Source organism: Triturus cristatus, chromosome 1_1 (assembly GCF_964204655.1).
Source record: "Triturus cristatus chromosome 1_1, aTriCri1.1, whole genome shotgun sequence".
Lineage (NCBI taxonomy): Eukaryota > Metazoa > Chordata > Amphibia > Caudata > Salamandridae > Triturus > Triturus cristatus.
In genome coordinates this window covers 238793441-238819446 of record NC_140579.1, presented here as the reverse complement: position 1 = coordinate 238819446, position 26006 = coordinate 238793441, and positions in this window count along the sequence as shown.

Here is a 26006-nt window from a genome sequence, read left to right as displayed (position 1 = left end):
TGCTTTAACTTTGCCAGAGTAGCATTCCTGTTTGTGGAGGTTGAAACCCAAGTACTCACTTACAAGCACAAACAGTAGTAAATCTTGTGGTTCAGAACATCAATCAAAGTTAAGGACTTTCTTTACTTGCCAGTGCATATCACCATGGGAACTGCCTGGCCATGATCCTGATTGATACTGCCACAGGTGTGCCTGCTATTTCTTTATTTACGAGCTAGTTATGCACGAACCTCTGGGTGTAATTTGCATTTTTGTTTATCAGGATGGGTTTAGTCCTGAACATATTACTCACCAGTGGTAGGTATAAGCACTTTTAAGAGGAAGCTTTCGCATCAGGATCTCAATTCTACACAGAACACTTTTTAAAAAAAAGATATTATACCCTATTTCCTTGCTTGCCTTTTCTACTTCTTTAATGCAACCTAATGACTGACAGGTAGTTTGCACTAAATTCAGGGCACTGTTAATGGATAAAAGAAATTTGCAGTTAAAGAGTGGGTAACACTGTAACTTGTCTGGGAGCTTTGCGCAGAGCTTGTTGTAAAAGATTAGCGGGCATATGCTTTAAAACTAAGGGGCATATTCTCAAGGAGCTATTCCCGAGTTACCGGCACTTTAGCGCAGGCAAAGTCCCGATAAATCTATCGCCCCATTCACAAGCCGGTGCAAACTGGCGATACCACCAGTTTTCCTGCGATAGCATCCTCAAAAAACATCACCAAGGATGACCCCGGCAACTATCGCTAATGAGATGCAGAGTAGGCGTTCCCGAGCAAAAAGCCGCGACAACACCACACCTCACCATTCTCAACGACCAGCCACATCGGCGATAAGATCACAAAACAGGCGATAAGACTCGTTAGCAGCAGGAAACTAACACCTGCCCTGACCTGGTGTAAAGTCGGATGACAACCGGCAGCAGCCAAGAGAGCACAGCCCATAACCAAACATGAACAACAGATGACCCGAGCAACTGAACATGCAGCCCGGAGCCCCAATAGGGCAACAACACACACCGCCACCACCACCCCGGACACCACCTCTCCCCGCCCTCCCTTCGGACAAAGAGAATGAACATCAACTCCTCGAAACCATGAACCAAACAAATCGCCTGAAATCACACAATCACAACACCTAACATATAAGTGTGGCCAGAAAAATGGAAATACACATTCACATTACATAATCAAAAGAAAACCTTTATTACAGATGAAACAAAGAACAACAATCATAAAGAGGCACGGCAGGTCTTCTCTGGGCATTCCGTAAGTCACAGCCTGCAAGACAGAAAGACAGATAAGAAGGTGTGTCATGCGCCCATCAAAGAACAGAGAGGGAGAGTGACAGAGAGAGAGAGAAGGAGAGAGAAAAAGAGAGGGAGAGAGAGAAAGAGAGAGGGAGAAAGAAAGAGAGAGGGAGAGAGGGAGGAGAGAGGAGATAGGGAGAGAGAAAGAGAGAGGGAGAGAGAAAGAGAGGGAGAGAGAGTGCCGACACTGCGGACCCAGGCCCCACTGCTCACCTGCAGCCACCTGTGTGTCTCCAACCACGTGCCGGTACACACTGCGGTCCTCCAGGTCACTCATCTGAAACAGTTGCCAGAGACATAAATGGCAGAGTCCATACAGTAGCACATGCCATCATCGCTTGCCTGCCCCTGTGCGCACAGGCTGCTGCACCCCAGCCCCTCCCGCCACCCAGCGGAGACTGCCCGCCCCTACGCGACCTGCCTCACTGCTCACCTTCTGCCACCGGCATGTCTTCAAGAGGGCCCAACACGTGCCGGTGGGAGCTCCAAGCCTGGGGTCCGCAACCATGGCACCCTCCACATCATGCAGCCACGCACCGTGAGCCACCAGGTCACACACCTGATTCTGGGTCTTTATTTCGCAATGGCAGAGAACACATCAGTGCACAGGGCATCATCGCAGGGCTGCACTTCCGCTTAGCCCAATAGGTGCCATTAACTCTGTAAACCGAGACTCGACGCCACATGTTGGTGGCCCCGCACTGCCCGCTGGCTCATGCCTACACTGTGGTCCAGCAGGGCTCACACCAATGCCACCATTCCGGACCGCCTGGACGGCGCATCATCGCAGGCTGCACACCCGCTCAGCACTGAAGGTGCCCCTATCTCAGTGCACCGAAAGACGCCGTCCCGTGGTGGTGTGCCTGCCCCAGTGTATCCGGTGCCACCAAGTCTGTACACTGCTAGCCATGGACCCTTTATGATTGGGTCCTGTGGTGCGGACGCCATCATGTTGGCACTGGGCAATGTGACGTGGCAGGGCCCTAGGCCCTCATGCATAAATGATACCCACACGGAGACACCCATTTAGAGAGTGGAAATGGCATCCAGCACGTGCGCCAGGCCCTTTTTATTGGCAGGGTCACCTGTCCTGTGAGCCGGTGCTGAATGGGTGTGGTGTGGGTGTGAACCAGCCGTGAGGGTGTGGCTGTGGCATGCGGACAACTAGACCTGTGAGCAGCAGATCCCTACAGGGAAGACCTGGGACATGTAGCGTTGTCGTCGCCCCTGTGAGTGTGAGGGGAGTGGGCTGGCCTGGCGTATGCCAATCCAGCATAAGGGTGTGAACAATGACCCCGGGGCTGTGGGCGTTCTTCCATTCTGGCCTGGACAAGGAAGTCACAAATGCATGTGTCTCCGTTCTAGTGTCGGAGCCACCCAGCACGCAATCGGCAATGTGTCATCCTGTGACCCAAGTCCCACAACATAAGCAACATGGACATAAGGGGGAATCATTGACCCAACATTCATCCATACCTCCACACTTGCAAGATCATAGACATGACACATCGTTGTGTAAATGAATGTTTAATGCACATTCAATGGAGTGTTGTAGCTGGAGCAGTACAGGGCCGTGCAAACCCCACCCTGCAGCTTTGGCCCATGGAGGGCCAGCCAGAGTCCTTCAGGGAATGACAAGTACATCAGTGGAGGAGTAGTTCAGTCCGCAGTCTGATATCTGTGTCATTGATGACCAAACAGAATATGGCAGTCCATGTTGAGGTCCAAGTTGATTGTCGTAGAGTGCATCGGGGGACAGTGGAAGGGGATGATGCAGAGAGCAGAACCAAGCAGAAACAGGCCATATGGCAGAAATGAATGCTACCGCTTCCTTCTGTCCACGAGGGCAGATTCATCCGCATCTTCGTCCTCTGCTGTTTTCAGGTGCCTCACATGTGGGTGGTGGTGTTCTGTCTCCAGCACTGTGTGGCAGTGACACTGCAGGGGCCGGAGGTGGAATGTCCACCGCACTGAGTGGCACTCACACATCAGGGACCAGAGATGTGGATGGAGTGGTAGCAGCAGCATGCATCAGCGCCAGGCCTTGTGGCAGCAATGCCATGAGGATGGTATTTATGGCATTTAGGGACCCAACTACCTCTCGCTGGTGTGCAGCCATGTCAGCCGCTGTTTCCGCATGCTTACGCTCCCTGTCCTCCAAGAGCCTCCGCATGAGTCCCAACGCCCGGGCGAGCTCGCTGGGGCCACTATGACTGGACAGTCGTTCTTGCCTCTGAGTCAGGACCCTGGCGATTTCAGCCATGGTTTGTTGGTGGGCATGGAGCGGACTGTCGGTGTCCGTTAGGGACTGTGAGTGGTCCCTAATGGGACTTAGACACCGACGTATGGTGTCTAGTTTGGCTGCCATGCGGTCGAACCCCACCTGCACCTGTTCGGCCAGCTTCTCCTGGCACCCCAACACACGGAGTTGGAAGGCCATGTGTTCGTCATGGGGGTCCTGGGAGGCAGCCGTGGTGGTGGGTGCTGCCTGCTGTGTGTACTGTGCAAGGGGTGGGTTCTTTTCGTATCAGCTGGGCTGCCCTGCTCCTGGAAGTGGTTGGGGAAGCTCTCCACGAGCTGTTGGAGGGCGTCGGAGTCGAAAGTGTGGTTGTCCTCTTCGTCATCAGAGAAGAGAGGCTGGGAGGTGTTGAATTTCCCTCTGCAATGTGAAGGGGAGATGCAGTTTAACATTGTGTTCACATGTATTTTGATGCATTGTACATGCAGACTGAATGACAGTGTACATTGTGACTGTTTGTGGGGAGCTGTCTATATGGTGCGGTACAGTGGACATTGTGACCACATCACGGATGTGTGTTTGTACTTGTACATTATCAACTCACATTTCCCTGCGATGCCATATGTGATTGGCCAGTTACTGCACACAAGCGGCACCAGTTGAGTCCCCTGTTCTGTTGTGGACGTGTTGCGGATTGTGCCACATTGTTGTCAATGTTGATGTTCTCTGCATGTGATGTGTGTGCCGCATTTTGGGGGAGTCGCCCCTGCAGCTCTGATTTGGCTGCCCCTGATACCTTACATGCGGTTTGCCTCTGACTTCTGTGCTTATATAGTGCTGGGATGTTGCATTCTTGGGTGCATTGGTATCTTGGTGGGAGTTGGGGGTCTAGGACATGGTTTGTCTGAAGATGTGATATGTTTACTTGTGCATGTGTGCCATTGTGCCCATCTCCCCCCGTCCCCCAGTCCCTGGTTGTTACTCACCCTGTTGCTGTTGTGTTCGGTCCTGTTGAGCAGTGTCCGGGCTCCCAACTCCTGCCACCGTCTCCCCACTGATGACTGTCGACACCATTTCCTCCATCTCGTCCAGCTTCTCCTGTGGCGCTGGACTGCCACCTCCAGTCTACATTACTGCCTTCCGGTTGTTTGCGAGTTTCTGCTTGGTTTTGCGCTTGACATCATTCCAGCGCCTCTTGACCTCTTCCATTGTCCTCTTCAGCACTCGGACTGCATTCACCTTGTCCACGAGGGTCTGCCATATTCAATTTTTTTTGCCAGTGACACAGTCGAGGTGACGAACAGTAGTTGATGGTGTTCTATCACCTCCGTTATCAGGATCCTGTTTTCCTGCAGACTGAACCGCTTCTTCCTACTCTTCTTGTCCTTGCCCTTCCCTGACCCCGAAGTCCCAGGCTGGTCCTCCGGGGGGCTTGTGAGGTTCTGGTTGTCCTCTGCACTTGCTCCTGCTGATTCCATTGTGCTTTGCTGTTTGGCTTTTGTATGTGTTTTTTTGCAACTTTTGTAGTGCATTTTCCAGCATGTCGTGTGGGGATTGCAGGCCTGTGGCTGGCTTTCGCTGATTTGTGTATCGCTATAGGCGTCATCGCCGCTTTTTTCGCGTTGGTGTTTTGCATTTTTGTGGCGTCGCGTTGATTTTAACGTGTTCGTTTGACGCGTTGTCGTGGGACTATCGCATGGAGCCGCCAGATTGGGAATACCACGTTAACACGGATTTAATTTCCCACGATGGACTGCGATGTGAAGGGTCACGTTAAGCTACTCTTGCGGTAGTTATCACACGTTCTTGAGAATATCCCCCTTAATTTTGCGATTTCCAAATAGGGATTATAACCAAATCGCAATTTGGTAATCACAAATGTCAATGCATTAAAAAATTCGCAATTTTTTTGCAAATAGCGAATCTGAGAATCCGATGCAGCATGAAGATGTCACAATCAGGAGGGAGCCATCCCATGCTGTTACCTGTGTACTGAGAGGGAGGAGGAGGAGGCGGACTGCAGTAGAACAGCAATAGGAAGCCATTTGGGACAGCTGAACCTGTGCAATTATCCAACATGGCATCAGAAACCCCCCAGAAGGAGCGCAAAAGAAAGCTGAAGTTCAGTGAAAAAGAACTGGAAATCCTCATAGAGGAAGTTGTGAAGAGCCATGAAAAACTTTTTGGCAAAGAGTCACTGCAGGTCCCAGAGTCAGAAAAAAGAAAATTATGGCTGGGAATACAATCCAAAATCAGCGCAGTGGGGGTTACACAGCACTCCATTACGGATCTGCGCAAGCGGTGGTATGGCCTGCACAGCTGGGCCAAGGAAAGGGTTGCTGCAAGGCTAGCGGATGCCAAAAAAACTGGTGGAGGACCATCCACACAAACAGCCCCCGCAGCATTAGGATCTGGTGGAGCCCACCCTTCAGCCTGAGGCTATTGTTGGAGTGATGTTGATCAACTCCTCCGCACCGCTCAGTACTTCCCAAGGTAAGATGAATGCAAATGACCATACAATGCTAGAATTACAAAACATACTCTGGAAGTCAGATCCGGGTTAGTGTAGCGAATAGTCCATATTTTACTTGTAATACACAAATGCATTCTGGGAATAGCAGTCAGCAACTCCAATTGGAAAGGCAAGTGGTTAGTAAACCAGCATAGGTGCAATCAATTGTGACAAGCAATTTTAATCTCTACACACAGTGTGTTGAGAAATAACTTTATATAACAATACTAAGTGCAAGATGAAATACATGTCCAATTTTGCAAACTGAAATCAATCAATCAATCACATAATTTGTAAAAGCGCACTACATACACGGGAGGGTTTCAAGGCGCTGGGTGGGGGGGGGGGGGGTGGTGATGCTGCTATTGGTCAAAGAGCCAGGTCTTGAGTTGTCTCCTGAAGGTCAGCAGGTCTTCGGTTTGTCGTAGGTAGAGGGGGAGGGTGTTCCAGGTCCTGGCGGCGCGATGGGAGAAAGATCTGCCTCCGGAAGTAGTTCTCCGGATGCGTGGGACCGTGGCCAGGGCGTGGTCAGCGGAGCGGAGTTTCCTGTTGGGTACGTAGAAGGAGAGTCGACTGTTGAGATAGGCTGGACCGGTTTTGTGGAGTGCCTTATGTGCGTGGATCAGGAGTTTGAAGGAGATTCTTTTGTCGACGGGGAGCCAGTGCAGGTTCCTCAGGTGGGGGGGGATGTGGTCGTGGCGTGGGACGTCAAGGATCAGGCATGTTTGCACTGTTTCACATGATAGATGCGCCTGCGCAGGAGTCAGATGACAGTGAAGACCATGCACCCATGGAGACAGAGCCACAGTCAGGCGAAGACATCGCAGTGTCACCATCACCCACTACACCCGTACCCACAAGACGCAGGATCACAGTGCGACCATTGCCTGCATTCGAAATGGAAGAGGAGAACCAACCTGACCCTCCAACAGCACAGTCCGGGCAGACACCCACATCAAGACCACGTGTCCAAGTGCACCGTAGAAATATCCGCATCAGGAGGCGCAGGGCAGGTGCACAAATGAGAGCTGAGGAAGGTAACAGTTCAACATCCTTTGGTGGGCTGGAGAACGCAATGTTGAGGGTACAGCACCTGCAGTGCAAACACATGTGTTCAATGCAGGCACACCTTTCATCTCTTGCACGGAACATGGGAGAAATGAGTGGCAGCATCAAACCGCTGTGCAGGAAGTTCAGAGGGAAACCAATCAACACTTTGGTGACATGACACTAGCACTCAAGGAGTTATGCACGGTAATGCAAGAAGACCAGGTGTCCCACCGCAAAAGACACCATCAATTTCTTGGCCGCTTGGATGGCTACACTAGGGCCATCAACCGCCTGAGCACCACAACAGCACAACTGTCCAGATGTGCTGTAGGCATGCAGGTGGAAATTACACATTGCTGCGGTGATGTGGCCAGGGGACTGATACAGGTCACCAATGCTGTGGAGCAATTGCAAACTACTTCAGTTGCTGCCAGTAGTGTCATGGATGGAGGGGATTGTGAGGATGCCTCCAGCCTTAGTAGCAACATTGCACCAGTTACCGAATGCAGGAGGAGCAGCACAAGGAATACTCCAGCATCAGAGTGCTCAAACAGGGATGTGTCAGAGCACCCTGAAAGGGCAAAAGGAGTGGGTGGCCGCTAAAAAATAGTGTGGACTTGAGCACAGGATTTTCATTCGGTGAGGTAACCATTATCCGAATTTGTCTGGGCAGATGTACAAGTGCCATGGCAAAGTTATCCTGTTGCGTTCAGACTCACACATTGCACGTTTTCTGCTTGGTATGTGTGCATTAACACAACCTGAACTATTTTTCTTAAAATAAATCAAAATGGCAATGAAACCATGTAGTGTCCTGTTTCATCATTACCCACCTCAAAAATAATTCTGTTATTTCTGCACGTCGCTGTCTTCCTTCTGCTGCACTCTATGCAATTGCTGCTTGTTGAGGTTGTAACGGCTCCTCGTCGGGTTCACTATCCAAGAGTTCCAGGGTACGCCTCTACAGTTGCAATGTTGTGCAACATGGCACAAGTGGCAACAATTTTACAAGTGTCTGGCCTGTACTGCAATGCCAGTTTTATGTAGGCAGAGGAAGCGACTTTTCAGTAGGCCAAAGGTCCTCCCAATCACATTGCACGTTAGAACCGCTGTTCACTTGGTGTATTTGGATTCGGGTATGGTGTCAATATGAATGAGCGCACAGCATATGAGCTGTCACTTATGGGGTACACGGCAATAGATTACTCACTGCTATGTCTCACAATGACCAGAGAATGAGCATAACAGTCACATGTGTTTACCAAGCAGGAATCCTTCTCCAAATTCATCCCCCAGGAGACGTGTATGTATGCCACTGTGTCTGAAGATGTAGGAATCATGCGTAGTACCTGGGAATCTTGCCACTATGTCTGTGATGATGTTCTTTGCATTGCATACAACTTGTATATTTAGTGAATGATATGCCTTCCTATTCCTGTAAATGTACTGAGGGGGGACATATAGCTACATGCATCCCATCAACGCAACCAATGACATGGGGCATGTGTGCTAGCTAGTAAAAGTCAAATTTTGTTTCCTGCAATTTCTGTGGTGTTGGGAAATCCTGTGGTGGTGCATCCTTAGCAACATAGCGTCCAGGAATGCATTAAAGAAACGCGGATTGGGCACTATGGGAAACACCTCCTGCTGCAGCTATCAGCCCCTGGAAGCTACCTGAGGCTAGGCGGTGCGGTAAACATAGGACCTGCACGGGTGGGGATGGCATGAAGCTGCTGTCATGCTAGAGCAGCTTCAGGATTGGCCACAGGGCAAGCAGGGAGCCTGTGCCTTCAGCCTTCAGAAGAGGAGAAGAGCAGAAAAGCGTGACGCCATTGAGGGCAGCAGGTAAGGTTTTATTTTTATTTCTACATTGCTATCCCTCGTCCCCCTTTGACCCCCCTCCACCCCACCTTTTTTTCATGACACATGCAGCACCTGGTTGCACTTAAAGAGCATGCATGAAGCTGTCCCTTGTATGAGCGCTATCCGAGTAGTTTCCTTTTAGGTAGGTGACTCCTACCATATAGCGCAAGCTGACTGTTTGTGAAAAAATGTATTCTCAGCTTCCAGTGGACTTAGGGCCTTCCCCTTTCTTACCATTGATTGGCTTTACTTCACTGTTGCGCCTGTTTTGTATTGACTTGTCTGTGTGGTCTTTCTTTCCCCTTCTTGTGTTTGTCCCTCCACTGGAGTATGGCCTCATAACTTGTGTCCTTCCACTGCTTACTTTTCAAGCACTGTTTTTTTCTTTTGAGTTAATCACACCAAGGGAGTGCGTGTGTGTTCTAGCTGTATCCCTCGTCTATTTCTCTCTCTGGCACTTTTGGTTGCTCTATGTACCCTATGTTTCTCCCACAACACCCTTGTGTGCTTCTTTTCTCCTTGTTGCTTTCTTACACACATATACTCCCCTGCCTATTCTACGTTGCTATCTCACCCTGTGTTTCTCTTCCTCCCGCGCTCCATGTTGCTCTTTATGCCCTCCATGTTGCTAATTAACCCCCCACAACCTCCATGGTGCTTCCCCCACCAACGCCCGCCTTGTTGCTTCCTATGCCCTCTTTTTTAAAGAAAACACTTTTGCACTATGTTTTTACTTTTCTATTTACCAATACAACTTAGTTAAGAAAAAAGAAAAAAAACACCTGCATTATTCAGTAGCCATGTGCATGCGTGTTGTGCGTGGCAATAAACGTTTGTGGCCGCAACAGTACCTTTTTTGTTTCCCTTTTTAGACCTGCCGATTGAGGGGGTGCTGTACAGCATTACTAAATACCGCTGGCAAAGTCAATAGGTCCCAAACGCAAAACCTATTGGCGTTGCAAATACTTGTCGTCTAAGCAAACCAATTGTATCATCCTGTTATGGGCTTTTCATCAGTCTGCAGCACCAAACTTGCAGTTGTTCAGTTTTGGCCAATTTAGCAGATGTGTGGACACTAATGTCCCAACGGCTCTAATCTTACTGCGGCTTTCGACAAGTTCAATGATTCTATTCTGTTGAATGGACTGGCTAAGCTGGGTATCAATGATTCTGCACGTCCTGATTTTCCAAATGTTTGAGTAACAGAACTTCAAGTGAGGCCTTTTCCTTTTCAGTCGTCTTAGCAGAGCATTACCCATTGATGGTTTTCCCTTTAATCACTATGTTATTTCCATGTCCTCCCTCTTCCAGTCCCGCAGTTTTGATCTTTTTCTCTGTGCTGATTGTAGCATCCTCCCCAGCCCTGGTACTCACAAATGAATACGCCATACACGGAGCTTAGTATTACATGTTTTTATTCCTCTGCATGCATCTGCGAACTAAATATTCTAAACATGAACTCTATTCACCACACCCGAACATTTACGTCATAGTTCTACGGAGTCCATCAGGAACCAAAAGGGTCCCATCATCGCCAACTCACAAGACACTATGAGGCATATTTTCAAGCCCCTATTGCCACAGGAACATCACTTTTAAAGACGTTCCTGTGGCGATAGGGTCTTTGCCTTATTTACAAGGCCGAGTTAAGCCACTTACCATGGCTTAACGCCACCTTGTAAATAAGGCACCCTTTCACACTATGCTTAGTGTGAAAGAGGAGGCAATTGGTGTTGCGGTGGGTATTCCGCTGCAGCACCCATTGATTTTGCCACTGGAAATATGGGGCAGCGCCAAAATTAAGACAAGGGAAAACCTGGTCTTAACATGGCAAAATGAGGAGACATGTTTAATTTCTACAATTTTTTGCATTCTGCAGCACACAAAGAAACAGCAAAACTCCATGAATTATTGTTTATGTGTGGGAAGGTGACCCTTCCTGCTCACAACAAATCATTAAAAAAATTACGATTTGCAACTTCCATGTGTGCTGCACAATGCAGCACACACATGAGTTTTAATTTGCCATTCTAGATTGTTTATGTGCAGGAAGGGTCTCCTTCCTGCACATAAACAATCCTTCCCTCAACGTAGGCACTCTTTCACTATGGTGCAGTGGTACATGCATTGGCACTAGGCAGCTGAATTTAGCACCAGTGCAGGTAGAAACTACGGGGTGCACCTTATTATTGTAAATACAGCGCATCCCTGCATTTCTAAAGTGACAGAGTGCAGTGTCAGCTATTTTGGAGCTAACCAACGCTCTGCCACTTTTGTTGTAGATATACCCTACATCTCCCCCATTTCAAATAAAAAATACTATTTTTCAGGCATATATACATGTACATTAGAATTCCTTGATTAGTCGTCGTAGAACGTTGACAAAAATACCCATATCATGTCCTCTGAGGCTGGGAAGAGAGAAGAGAAGCCTCCATGACTGACACTCGTGAAGTAGGGACAGATGCAGTCAGGGTGTTCTCTAAAGTCTCAATCGAACCATTCTCATCTCTGACATTGGGATGTGGCAAATGATGAGTCAGATGCCTGAAGTGCGAAGAATCTCACATAATGGACTTTCCAAGATGGTGAGCAGTTACCAACTTTGAAGGGTTCAGTATCAAAGGGAGCATCAGATTTGCATTTTCTCTGTTGTTACACCAATACTCAAGCACCTTAATTGAAATTAGTGTTCTTGTCACATCACTGCTTGTCGGCATAGACTTTCATCTTTTGCTTACAGCACAAGTCTGTTTGATGAAGTTCACCATCTGTTGTGGATCTTTTGTTGGTCTATTGTGGTAATCTTGGTTGTCATGGCTTTCCCGAACATCAGAGTGGGAGGACTTTCACCTTTTGTTGAATGAGGAGTAGACCGGTAAGCTCGAAGAGCAGTAGAGAGAGCGGACTTCAGATCAAACTTCTCCAATGTAGCCTGCTGGAAAGTCTTGTTAAGTGAGCTCATAAAGCATTTGACAACGCCAGTTGCTTGTGGCCACAGAGGTGTGCTTTCCCGATGCTTTACATTGAGATGAATAAAAAAGTCCCTGAATTCCCGACTGTTGAAAGGTGGGCCATTGTCAGATTTTAGAATTAAAGAAACACCCATATTGCAAAAATGCCATCTAACCGCTCAATGACTCTTTCTTGAGTGGTCAAGGTGAGATCTTCTACCAATGGAAAACGGGAGTATTCATCATTAACAAGCATTAGGTAATATCCATTGTAAAGAGGACCAAAGAAATCAACTCTCTCCCATACTTGTCTTGGTAAGTCAGACATATGCAAGGTATTTTGTGTGATTTTGGGAGATGAACAATTACACAAATGACAGGCTTTTAACTCTCGCTCAACTTTCTTATTAAGATGAGGAAACCAAACTCGATCTCGGAGAGCTACTTTAGTAGCAACAATTCCATGATGTCCTTCATGGGCCACTTCAATTACTTGTTTTCGCAGACTCTCCGGTATGGCAATTCTCGATCCTCTTAAGACAATACCTTCTTGAGTAACAAACAGTTCACCTTTCACATTTTTGAACTTTTGATATTTGCTGTCATGTGTGAGAAGACGAGTGTGCTGTTTCCATGAGTGATGTGCAATAAAGTTTTTTAGTATCAACATGTCACTATCTTTGCTCATTGCAGCAACGATTTGTTCCAATGAAATAGCGGCTGGTATACTGGATTTTACAATTAAGTTAATGCAGGTGTCAGCCAGTTTGGAAGGGGTACCTTAACCCTGTACTGGCACGTGTGGAAAGTAGCCAGCAGGGTTTTTATCTTTTCCTGCTCAGTACACAATAGTGTAGTGATATTCCTAGGATCTCAAATCCCAACGTTCAATTCTAGAAGGCATCTTGGCTTTTGGATTGCCAAAGAGGGTTAGCAATGCTTGGTGATCTGTTACAAGAGTGAAAGGTTTTTCATATAAGAATACGTGGAAATGTTCAAAAGCCCACACTACTGGTAAACTTTCTTTCTCAGGTTGTTAATAGGCACATTCAGTTTGTGACAAACTTCTGCTTGCATATGCCACATTATGCCTATAAGCATTTTGGCGTCCACTGTATTGGGCAAGGATCGCACCCAACCTGATCGGGCTAGCTTCAACAACAACCTTTATACGAAGCTTTGGATCAAGTTAGGCTATTTCAGTGGTGTTCTCAATTGCATTCTATTTTTTAATAATTATTTTTATTAGATTTTCTTTCGAACAACTCATGACATAAAACATCACGTTTTTCAACAGTGCTACGTGGGATTTCTGGTACAGTCATATAGCAGTGTAATGATGCAGTACAGAAACAGCATGCCACTCATATACGGGCCTGTGTAGGTTGGAGTTCTCTCCTCCTGTTTTAGTATGTGGTCAGAGATATCACAGTGATACAGACCCCTACCCATCCCCCTCTATGTCGATATCATAATATCTAAGCCAGGGGCCCCACACTGTATGAAATTTCTTGGGGCAACCTCTTGCCTTATATGTTACTTTCTCAGCCACCTTATATAAGTCTATTGCTGCTTTCCTCTCCTTGAAGGTAGGTAGTTCAGGAGGCCCCGGTGCCTGGCCACATCCCTCTTTGCAAACAAGAGGCCCAAATTACTAAAGAGGAGTGTTCTTCTGGCCACATCTACCTCCATGAGTATCCCCAGTAGGATGAATTTGGGGTCTATGGGCAGGCGCACTTCCAATATTTTATTTAGTTTCTCCACTATCATAGCCCAATATGTGCTTATTGTGAATCAGGCCCACATTGTGTGCATACAGGATCCATTCTTGTCTCCACGTCTTAGGCACTCATGTGTCACTACCCTACCAAATCGATGTAGAATCGCCCTGTTGTAATATACCCTGTACAAGACCTAAAATTGGATTAATCGTAAGTGGAACTTGATTGCCACCTGCTTTGGCTGCATCAGAGCTGCTTTCCAATCTGTATTATCTAATTCGCCCACTGCACCTTCCCATGTCTCCTTTAGTTTCTTTAGGGGTGCCTGGGACATTGTTAAGGATTGTCTTATACGTCCAGGAGACCGCTTTCCCATCGATCTCACCTAAGAGAAGTCGTCCATCGAGTGGTGCATATTCCAGGAGGTTATCCACTACTACTTTCTCTGCCTGCCAGCTGCACTGTATTTGGAGATATTTTGAAATATTGGGTTGTATGCATACAGTATTCTCCTTGAGGGAGTCAAGGGAGATCAATGCTCCATCCTCTATGAGGTCTCCCAGCTTAGATATTCCGATTGTGTCCCATTGTATAATCCTTTCCAATTTCTTAAATTCCTGCATATGTGTCCCCATCCATAGGGGTGTCTCCTTTGTCAACTTTCTATCCCATTTCATCATCCTCGCTACCCCTTTCCAGGCATCAATGGTCATCTGGGTCGCTGTCAGTAGATTCTTCGACCCTTTTACCCCATATAGGTAGTGTAGGTATGGATGAATCTGAAACTGGGTCCTCTCCAGAACATATATTGGGTGGTCCCCAGGCATGCACTCCCAGTCATTGATCACTATCAGGTGTGCTGCCCAATAGTATGCCCTGGCGTTGGGGAGTGAAATTCCCCCATTATATTGATTTCCCTGTAGTATCCCCAGTGCCCCTCTTGGGTAGCCCCCATCCCATAACTGTGTCTGGACTTCGCTGTCTATTTTGGCAAATACATCTTCGGGCATCTTTTGGTACATATTTTGGAGTATGTATAAGAGTTTCAGGAGTGTAATCATTTTATACATGGCTGCCTGCCCCAACAGAGTCAAAGGGAGTTTCGTCCAACTCTCAATGTCCTTGTGGAACCTTGCTACCACCCTCCGAATATTATGACCTAGACTAACTTCTTTATCGAAGGGCACGTAGGCTCCCAGGTATTTAAATCCTTGCTTATCTAGGGTAATCCTGTCTGACAAAGGTGCCTCCCGCCAGACACAGACTAGTCTTGTCCCAATTGATACTGTATACTGCATGAGCTCCGTAACTGTCAAATATCTGGAAGATAATAGGTAATATATCATTTGGCTTGGTAACATAAAGAAGGATATAATCTGCTTATAATGGTATCTGTTCATCACTTAGTTCCCCTTCCTTTGCCTGGAAGCTGGATACATTTGAGTGTGTTCTAATTATGCAGGCTAAGGGTTCCAACACTAGAGCAAATAAGAGGGGCGACAGGGGGCATCACTGCGTTGTTCCTCTCTCTATGGGAAATGTAGCGGATAACTCATCGCTCACCCTAATGTTTGCAACCGGGTTTTTGTATAAAAGAGCTATCCAGGCATTGAATTTGAGGCCAAACCCGAACTTTACTAACACCTGTTTTAGGAAAGGCCAATGGATGGCATTGAATGCCTTTTATGCATCGAAGGACAGTATTATGTAGGATTCCTTCCAATTTTGAACTACCTCAAGAAAGTTGTAGAGTCGGCACAGGTTGAGCCTGGTCGACCTTTTAGGCATGAATGCCAGATTGATCTGGGTGTATTAGGTTACTAATTACCGGTATAAGTCTGTTCGCTAATATAGTAGCCATAATTTTCATTTCAATGTTGAGGAGGGGATTGGGCGGTAAGAACTACACTTCGTTGTTGGCCTGCCAGGTTTGTGAATCACTGTTATGGTAGTGCTACAGAGGTCTAATGGGAGTTACCTCTATTTTCTTAGCTTCACTGAACATACTGAGGAGGTGTGGACCTAGGAGTCAGGCATTTTTTTTTAAAAAGCTCAGCCGGTATACCATTCGGGCCTGGGGTTTTCCCCGTCTTTACGTTGCCAATGGCTGTCAATACTTCTGATAGGCCTACATCTTCTTCTAAGGTCTGTCGGCCTTCGTCCGACAGAGTTAGGATTGATATCTTCCCTATTGGACCTGTCAGCCCTAGGGTGGTCTCCCCATCTATTTTTGATCGTGCCTCATTTTCTCCACCCTCATTTTGATGTTGGACTTAGGTCTCCGGGCGCCTTTTCATTGCCAATCAGTGTTAAGGTGCAGGTGCTCCCTTCTTCCAAGATGGCTGCCACAGACCCCTGCTACTGCAGAGTGGTCTTTATTAGTAGCACCCTAGCTGCTAGGAGCTGGCTGGAACCCCACAACAATGTTGCGACACCAGCCCGCCTTTTTTGTCCCATAGGTAGAATGGGGAAGCTCCTGGAATGTGCTGGAACCTTCTAGAAGGGAGGTGTGGTTTTACTTTTGCCGCCTTGGCTAGAGGTCACCTGACCTAGGGCTACTTAAGTGAGGGGGGGAACTTTTTCTAGTCAGTTGGCCAGTGGGGTAAAGCAGAGCTGGAGAATCCACGCAGGAGTGTAGGCGGTAGGGCCTAGCCAGGGACTTATGCCTCTGAGAGTGACAGGATTTAGGTGCTGCCTCTTAAGTGAGTGAGGGATCCTGTGAAACCCCCTGATCTTGCCCAGCAGTAGGAGGACCCAGGGAACCTCTGCCAGGCCTGACTAGGAAGGACCTAGTCGCCAACTCATTCCCTACCCCCCAGGAACAGAACCCCCAAGGGCGCCAGAGACATCTGCGCCATTAAGACTTTATAGAACAACTGAATACTGAAACTGAATGCTGTGACTTCGTGTCAAGACTGAACCCTGAAACCAGATGCTAAGCTGATTGTGGAATTGCTGGGTATCGACCAGGTATTAGCGCTGTGACCCCTGCGCTCCATGTCCTGGCCTGGGATCCCCTGCAGCAAGCCCCGTTGAGCGCGGAACTCTCCGCTTAATTTGACCCCCCCCCCTGTCGCGGGGGCTAGAGTGTGCTCACCGTCGCGGCCCGGAAGCCTGAAGTGTGCCCCCTCATCGAGGCGAGGCCCGCGGAGAAGCCCGGGGCCCCGTCGCTGCCGTCGCAGCTGCTGAGAGAGGTGCGTGAGGCCGTGGCCTGCCCCGTCATGGAAGGATCAACTGCGGAGGCCGGAGCTGGGTTAGACGCCGCAAGACATCGTGATCAAGGTAAGCTGGGAGGCTTGGGAAGGACCCCGGTGCGCCCCCTATCGACCGGGAGCCGCACCGCACCCTGCGACCCTGGTTCCCCCTCCGTGGGAGTCCCCCTGTTAACCCAGAACTGTGACCCCTCCGAGGGATTGCCCCTTTTCTGCAGACTGTCAAGGAGCGCTGTGCCCCACGAACTGCACCGGAGTGCGAGAGGCTCGCTCCGTAAGAATCGTTGTGCTCCGTGAAATGCTCCGTTCTGAAGTATTCATTTCTATTGATTACGAGTAGCGCTATGTTCTAAATGCTCCGCTCTGAAGTATTCATTGCTATTGATTACGAGAAGCGTTATGTTCTAATGCTCTGCGCTGAAGTATTCACTGCTTACTGATTACGAGTAGCGTTATGTTCTAATGCTCAGTGCTGAAGTATTCACTGCTTACTGGTTACGAGTGGCGCTATGTTCTAAGGCTCTGCTCTGAAGTATGCACTGCGTGCTGGTTACGAGTGGCGCTATGTTCTAATGCTCTGCTCTGAAGGTTTCCCTAATTAAAGGTTACGAGGAGCGTATGATCGTAGGCTCTCCTCAGAAGTTCAAGGCTCAGTTCTTACGAGTGGTGCTGTGTTCGTCAGATTGGTCCCGAGGTGTACCAGGCCCGCTTGGCGCGTATAGCGCGGTAACCGCCACTGAGGCGCTACAGGTAACCGAAGTAGCGGCAGGCCCGCGAGGTCTGCCCTGGGTCCCTGCACGCCCCCAGGAGTGGCGCTACAATCCCCAAACCCTACCACGGGGAGTAAGATATACAAGGGTGGCCTAGAGCCTGCAGGAAACATACTGGTGAATAACATACTGGTGAATAACATACTGGTGAATAACATACTGGTGAATATCATACTGGTGAATGTGGTGCTGGCGGATCAAACGCTGACATAAGTGAATTGCCATTGCCATCTCATTAACTGCATTTATATCTCATGAAGTACCTTTACATCTTATGAATTGTCTTGTTATCCCATGAACTGCATTTATCTCGAACTGCTTGGATAAACTTGAGTTATTTGCATAAATCTCTACAGTGTGGCGTCCCTTATTGTGTGCGTTCCTTGCTTCAGAGGATGCGTGTGTTGTATGGTCGCTTTACACACAAGCCTTTGGGTGCCCAGCCGCTCGTGTCACGTTACCCCCTTAGGGCCTGGAGACCCCAGGTCTTACATTCCCCAAGTAGGGACCTATTTGGGTGGCATCCGGCAGGAGTGGGCCTTTAAGAATGTTGCATGATATCCTTCAAAGTGGTTTGCAATTTTTTGGGGTGTGACGCAGGAAACCTCATCTTCTCTTTTAATCTTAGTCACCTATCTAGCATCCACTTCCTTCCTACCCAGCCAAGCCAGCAGCCACCTGCTTTATCCCCGGTGTCATACAAACCATGTTGCGTGGATAAGAACTTGGCCATGACTTCTTGATGAGCTAGTGATTGGTTTCTCTGTGCAGTATTGCGAGCCTACGCAATACAATGGCGTCAAAGTGTGCTCCCGGGCTATTTTCCAAGTTGATTTGTTTCTGTTCTAGTATCTCCATAACCTGCACTTCCTTTTTCTTTCTATGGGCAATGATATTCTGTGCCCTATCCCGGAGTACCACTTTACAGGCCTCCCAGAGGATTAGAGCGGACGCCACCGAGTTTTTATTAAAATGGAGCTCTGTGTCTACTCTGATTTCCCTATGTTCCCCATACTTCCATTGCGGCCTCTCCCCAATCTCTGAGTTATGGGCCTACTCCCTGCTTCCTCCTCGTGATGACCTCTGTTGCGTTTCTTGAGTGTTTCTATGTCTGCGCCTGATAGGTTGTGCCTCCAGCCAGGCCCATGTCTCTTCAGGAGTCTGAAAAAAGATTGTCTTGCCCTCAAAGATAACCTTGAGTTTAGCCAGGAACAGCAACATATATTACATGTTTAGAGCTCTCAGTTTCTGTTTGGCCGAGTCTAAAGTACACCTTTTTTTTTTTTGCAATTCCCTAGAATAGTCTGGAAACACCATGATTTTGGACTCGGTATGGCGGACCTCCTTTTAGTCTACGTATCTAACTCAGTATCATGTCTCAATCTTGATAGTGCAGGAAACTGGCAATGACAGGTCTAGGTGGTGCCACCTTTGGGGTTTTGGATTTAGGGCTCTGTGGGCTCTTTCAATAACAAAGCATGAGGAGAATTGCGAGTGTGGTAAAGAGTCTTGTAGCCACTGCTCTAGGAAGGCCCCCATATATGGGCCCTCTGGAAATCCCACAAAGCGTAGATTGTTCAGTCTTGCTCTATTATTCACATTATCCATTTTCCAAGTCACATCGTTAAGAGCTGTTCTTAGTTCCATGACTTCCCTGGTGAGATTGTTGGAGGAGTCTTCCATTTTTGATATTCTAGTTTCTGCCTGCTTCACTCGCTGTGAAAGGTTGCGAAGGTCTTGTCGCAATAAAGAGACCTCTGATCGATCCGACAGCCCCTATTTTCCCCTGCCCCTATATCTCTTGAATTGTTAATTGCCTGTAGAAGTGCTGCATTATCTGACATGCCTGCCAGACCGCTCACAGTGAAATCAGTCAATGGCTGAAGTGTATTGACCTATTGCCCCATACTGTATGGTGTGGTGAGAAGACAAAAAATGTAAATGACTCACCAACAGGCTAATGAATGAAGAGGGCTCGTTGAAAGCCCAGATAAGTAAGAATATATATATTTATTAATTCAGAAGGTCTTGGCTAACGCCAGACCTAAAAATGAATGAACAACCCCAAGGTTCCGAATCTTAGGAAATATTAAACTCTCAGTTACAATTTGATAAACAGTGCATAAAATGTAATCGGCCATTGACAAAGGGTGGGTTTTCTAAGAATGCTGGAGCCTGCGCTCTATTATAATGCAATCCGTTAATATCTGTAATCTCACCCCTCATGAATATGTTATAGGTTGTCTAGTAATTTTATGTGGCAGTGATTCGATGATCTAGTCCTAGGAAGCGCTATGGAAGTATGAGAAATACAGGCAGGGCTTCTGTTCACTTACAATATTCTAATGGGAAAATGCAATTGATGAAGGGCCTCCCACAACCAAACGTGAAAATAGGCAACTATCTTTAGTAGCAATAACTTGAGCCAGTCAGTCAATTACTTTTATTCGATCAATAAAAGATCATAAAAAGAGACAAAACAGACATAAAATCACAGTACGCGAAATACAGAGCAAAAGTGCATCAATTACAAATCTGGTATTAAAAAACATATTCAAAATTTAAAAAATGTGAAGAGAACATATTGCATCGGTTCAATTCTGAATTAAAAAGAATAAATAGGGGGGAGGAGCCTAGCGCGCATCCAAGATGGTCGCGTGAGCACAGGGCTCCCCGGACCCTTGCTGCTCCTCGGAATTTATCCTGAGAATATCCTGATGTGGTTTATGGAATCTGGCAGATGAAGACCGGCTGAGCACGTATCTCTTTTCAGAACTCGAATCGGACCTGGGAATCCTGATTTGTCGTTGTTCGAACTTTTGGGACCCACCCGACGGAGGTGCCCGGGGCGAGGGTGAACCGTGGAGCCGTGTCGTAATTGAACAACAGCGGCTGCAGTGCGGTGCCAGTGGCCGCTCTACCACTTTCGGTTTCACTTTCGGACTTCAGGGGGCTGGCCTGCGAACGTACTTGATGTGGCGAGGTGTTTCCTTGGCCTCTGCACGAGGCCTTGTCTCCACCTGCCACTAGTGTGCTCATCGCCTTGGGTCCCCCCGCACCGCTATCTTGTGGTCCTTGGTGAGGCGCTGGTCTGCGGTGCCGGTGCCCCTACGACTCTTGATCGGCGGTCCCCTTCGGTATCCGTGACCACATGGGGGGCAAGGGGGGCCCCGAGGGGCGTAAGACTAAGGCCTCCCTCCGCGGGGGACCGGTCCAGGCCAACAACATGGACCGCTACACTCAGGGCAGAGGGTCCCCTGGAGCGACCGGCCCCCGCCCGGATGCCGCCGGCGGTGGCACGACCGTCTCTCCGGAGCTTTCCCTGCAGGACATCATGGGCGCCATTGATGGCATCAGGGAAACCATCGCCACGCAATACGAGGCCCTGGCCCGTAAAATCGACACGGTGGCAATCGATGTCACCTTAATTCGGGCAGACCTCTCCAAAACTAACGAGAGGGTTCAGGCTCTCGATGCGCGGACCTCCACCCTTGGTGCGGATGTGTCGGACCTGCAGGCCGCGCTGGGTGACATTAAGGCGGTCAACGATCAGATGGCTCGGCGGCTGGAGGACTTCGAGGGACGGGCCCGACGCAACAACATCCGTGTCATAGGCGTACCGGAGTCCTCTGACAACCGCCCGGTTGACCTCCTGGTCGAGGAACTCATCCTCCAACAGTTGGCCCCTGCAGGCCTAAGCAAGTTCTTTGCCGTGGAGCGGGCACATCGAGTTCCGGGCGGTCGGCCGCGGCCGGGGGCCCCCCCGAGGCCTATCGTGGCCAAACTGTTCCACTATAGAGACCGAGATGCGATTCTGCAGGCCTCACGGGTCCACGGCCCGGTTCGTCATGAGAACTCATCCATTAACTTTTATCCGGACTTTACCCAACTTGTCCAGAAACAGCGGATGGGATTCCAGGGGGTGAAGCGTCGTCTCCGTGAACTGGGCCTAAAGTACTCTATGCTCTACCCTGCAAAACTCCGAGTGGAACATGAGGATCGGACTGCCTTTTTTGACTCTCCTGTGGCCGTGAGTGACTGGCTGGACTCGCTGCCGGACAGAGGTGGCCGTCCCGGGCCCTCTGCGGGCGCCGAAGGTGACGGGTCCCCTTTGGAGTGACTTTTGGTCCTTGATTCTGCCATTTTGCACTGTTCAGATGGGTTTTACTTCTTTTGTTCATTTTGTCTCACTAGGACCTGTGTGGGGGGCGGGCGGGGACGGGTCCCTTTCCTCCTCCGGGGTCTTTTCGTAGAATGGGGTTAGGAGGGCGACAGGCACACTGCAAGTTGGGGGGGTTTTCTGGCCCGCAGGGGTGCTGGGTGGGGGGAGTTGGATTTGGGGGGGGGTTGGGGGGAGGGAGGGGTTGTTTTGCTGTGTGTTTTTCGTTTGCAGGGCGAGGTACTGATTTTTGTCCAGATTCGGGAACTGTGCTACTGAATGGGGGGCCTTTGATCTATTGGAGGGGATGGGGGGGGACGGGTTGAGGCTGATGTCGTGGAACGTCAATGGGTTGGGGGACCGTATCAAACGGGGTGTAGTACTGCAGTATTTGCGCCGTCTGACTCCTGATGTGGTGTTTATCCAGGAGACGCATCTGGTTGGTAATGTTTGTCATGCAATGAACAGGGGGGGATACCGCCTCGTGGCCCATTCTGGTTTCACAACTGGTTCCAGGGGGGTGGGCATTCTCCTGCGATCCTCACTTCCGTTGGATATCACTGGGGTAATCTCGGATGACAGAGGGCGCTATGTGTGTCTGACTGGAAGGTGGGAGGGGCAGCCCCTTTCCTTGGTCTCAGTTTACGTCCCCCCGGGCCTCCAGAACTCCACCTTTGCGGACTTGGGTCGAATGCTGCTTGAACTTCCGGATAGTCTTTTGCTTATGGGCGGGGACTTTAATTCGGTGGTTTCGGGTGACCTGGATCGTCACCCACCCAGGGCCCTCCCCGCTGCCCAGGCATGGCTTGGTGGACTGCTGGAGACCTTCGGTCTGGTAGATAGTTGGAGATTAATGCATCCGACCCAATGTCAGTACACCTTTCACTCTGGGGCGCATGGGAGTCTTTCTAGGTTAGACTATTTCCTTATGCCCGCGGCACAGACTGGTCGGATACGAGAGATTAGGCACCTGGCGCGGGGTATCTCCGATCATTCCCCGCTGTGGTTGCTCTTTGACACCGAGTCGCGGTCTGCAGGGCGGATCGCTCCCATCAACCCGTGGTACCTGCGAGACCCTACGACTCGCGACAGTCTGGTTAAGGCTATGGACCAATACTTCCTTGAAAACGAGGGGTCGGTGTCGTCCGCAAGGTCCCTGTGGGAAGCCTTTAAAACCGTAATCCGCGGACACGCCCTCTCCCAGATAGTGGTGGCTAAGAAGCATAAGAGTGAGGCAGTGGTGAAGCTGGAGACTGACATCTCGGGGCTGGAGTCGGCCTTGGAGACGGGTGTCACTCCGGACGGGCTCCATGCCCTCAGCCTGAAACAGTTTGAATACAGGTCTCTTGTCACTGACGCTGCCAAAACGATGTATAGGGAGCAGCAGGGTCGATTGTATGATGCCGGGGACAAGGCGGGAAAGTTGATTGCGTGGCTGGATAAGAAGGAGAGAGTGAATCGTGTGGTCCCGGAGCTGCGTGTCTCGGATGGAGTGTGTCTGACTGAGCCTGGCGAGATTGTGGAATGTTTTGCTGACCACCTCCGGGCCGTGTACTCCCCGGTGACTGATAGGGACGAGGAAGACTCTTGCCTTCTGCTGAGGGATATTGCTTTGCCCTGCCTGTCCGTCGAAGACCGTGAGCAGCTGGACGCCCCCTTGTCTGTAGATGAAATTGCATCTGCGATTCGGTCCCTTCGTTCGGGCAAGGCGATGGGTCCCAATGGTCTGCCTATTGAATTATATAAGTTGCGCCCGGATAAACTCGCGCCCTTCCTCCGTCGTATGTTTCAGGAGTCCCTTGAGGCAGGCTCCCTTCCTGACGACCAGCGTCTGGCTACGATAGTCGTGATCCCCAAGGACGGTAAGCCACGAGACCGCTGTGCCTCCTATAGGCCTATTTCACTGCTAAACGCAGAGCCTAAAATCCTGGCCAAAGTCCTTGCCAATCGTTTGTTGAGCGTCATCTGCGATCTGATTCATCCTGATCAATGCGGCTTCATCCCTCACCGTAACACCGCTCTTAACTTGCGGCGTCTTCACGGCGCCCTCGCCAGGGCGGCGTACCTCTCCGAACCGGCCGTGCTGGTTTCTTTAGACGCCACGATGGCCTTTGACACCATCGAGTGGCCATTCCTCTGGGCTGTCTTGACCAAATTCGGCTTTGGGGAAGGATTTCTTGGCTGGGTGAAGCTTCTTTACACGGGACCCATGGCTCAGGTGGTGGTTAATGGTCGGGTCTCTCGGCCCTTCGCTCTCGGTAGGGGTACGAGGCAGGGGTGCCCGTTGTCCCCTCTGCTCTTTGCTCTTGCCCTGGAGCCGCTCGCTGCTTGGCTCCGCTGGGAGCCCTCGCTCAGAGGGATCCGGTGGGCCCCGGGCTTCGAGGATCGGGTCTCGTTGTATGCAGACGATATTCTCCTGTATCTCACCTCGCCGCGGCAGTCGCTTAATGTTCTCTTTGATGTTCTGACTTCCTTTGGGAGAAATTCGGGTCTAACGATCAACTGGTCTAAATCCTGTGTCTATCCTATCTCCGGCGACCCTCCTCTCTTGCCGCCTCGGCTTCCAATCCAAGTATCTCTGTCCGGCTTTAAATACCTGGGAATATACGTCTCGATGGACCCGGTGGCTCGCTATGAGCAGAATCTCCTGCTTCCACTTCGGCGTTTGAGGGAGGACACGGCTCGGTGGTGTAAGCTGCCCTTGTCCCCGCTGGGTCGGGCAGCGCTGTTTAAAATGATGTCCCTTCCCAGATTCCTCTATGCACTTCAGAACTCCTTCGATGTCATTCCTGTGTCCTACTTTCGGGAGGTGGAGAGCCTGCAGAGGAGACTGGTGTGGGACGGACGGGCTCGTATCGCTCTGGCAAAGCTTACTCTCCCCTGGTATGACGGGGGCATCGCGCTTCCCGACATTCGCAGGTATTATTGGGCCTCACAGCTATCGGCCATTAACCATGCCACGTATGCGCCTGGCTTGAATCCGGCGTATGAGATGGATAAATTCCTGCTTCCCGGCGGAAATTATAACAGGGCACTTTACTCCAGCTCGGCTGGACGGACCCTTACGGGCCCTACTAAGATTGCGGTACGGATCTGGAGGGCGGCCAATGTAGCCATGGGCTGGAGTGAGCGATTAACATGTGCTACTCCCCTGTTTGCCTCCGACCGACTGGGAAGCCTCTGGACAACGAAGGGGTTTGAACGTTGGGACACGATTGGTATTAGTAGAGTGGGAGACTTATGGATTAAGGGTGCGGTTAAAACATTCGCGGCGCTCCAGAGCGAATACGAACTTACGGAAAGGGAGTTCTTTCGCTACGCCCAGGTTCGGCATGCCCTGCTCTCTGTTTTTGGGGAGGGGACCAAGATCCCGGCTTCTTCGCCCCTCGAGGACCGCATACTCGATGGTCATGTCCCCGACAGTACTATCTCTTTAATTTATAAAAAACTTATCAATAATCGGGCTGACCTCTTGGTGCGCCTCCGGGAGGCGTGGACGGGGGATGGGGTGGAACTGGACGACGAGGACTGGCAGTCCGCACTGTCGTCCCCCAAGGAAGTGGCCATTCCAGCCCGTCTCCGCCTGGTCCAGCTTAAGATTCTCCACCGGGTGTATGTGACGGGTCCCCGTTTGGTCTCGATGGGATTTTCTGAAGACGGGCTCTGTAAGCGGGGATGTGGGCTCAGTGCCACCTTTCTCCATATCCTTTGGGAGTGCCGTGAGGTGGCTGAATACTGGCGCCGGGTTCATGTGGTCATGGGACAAGTCACCGGGGTTGCGCTGTTGCCGGAGGTGCGTCGCTGTGTCCTGAATGTGTGGGAGCCCAATGATTATAACGCGGCTCAGACTCGGTGGGCGGCCCTGGGGAACATGATTGCCAAGAGAGATATAGCGCAGCTATGGGGTTCCCAGCGGCCTCCCACCGTGTCCGTATGGAAGGAGAACATGGACTGGTGCATGTTCAGGGAGAAGACTGTGTATGTGGCTCGTGGTAAACCGGGGGCATGGGGTAGAATCTGGGGGCAATGGAACGCGTATCGTGGGGGTATCTGTACTCCCCCCCTAGTGGACACCGATATTGCTTTGTCCCCCTGACCCTTGATGGTTCCTTGCGACTTTTGGAATAACCGAATATAGACGTTCCTCTCCCGTGACCCCCCCCCCGACCTATCAGTACTCCTTCCTCTTGATAGCTATTTGAAGGTCTGAAGTAGAGTCC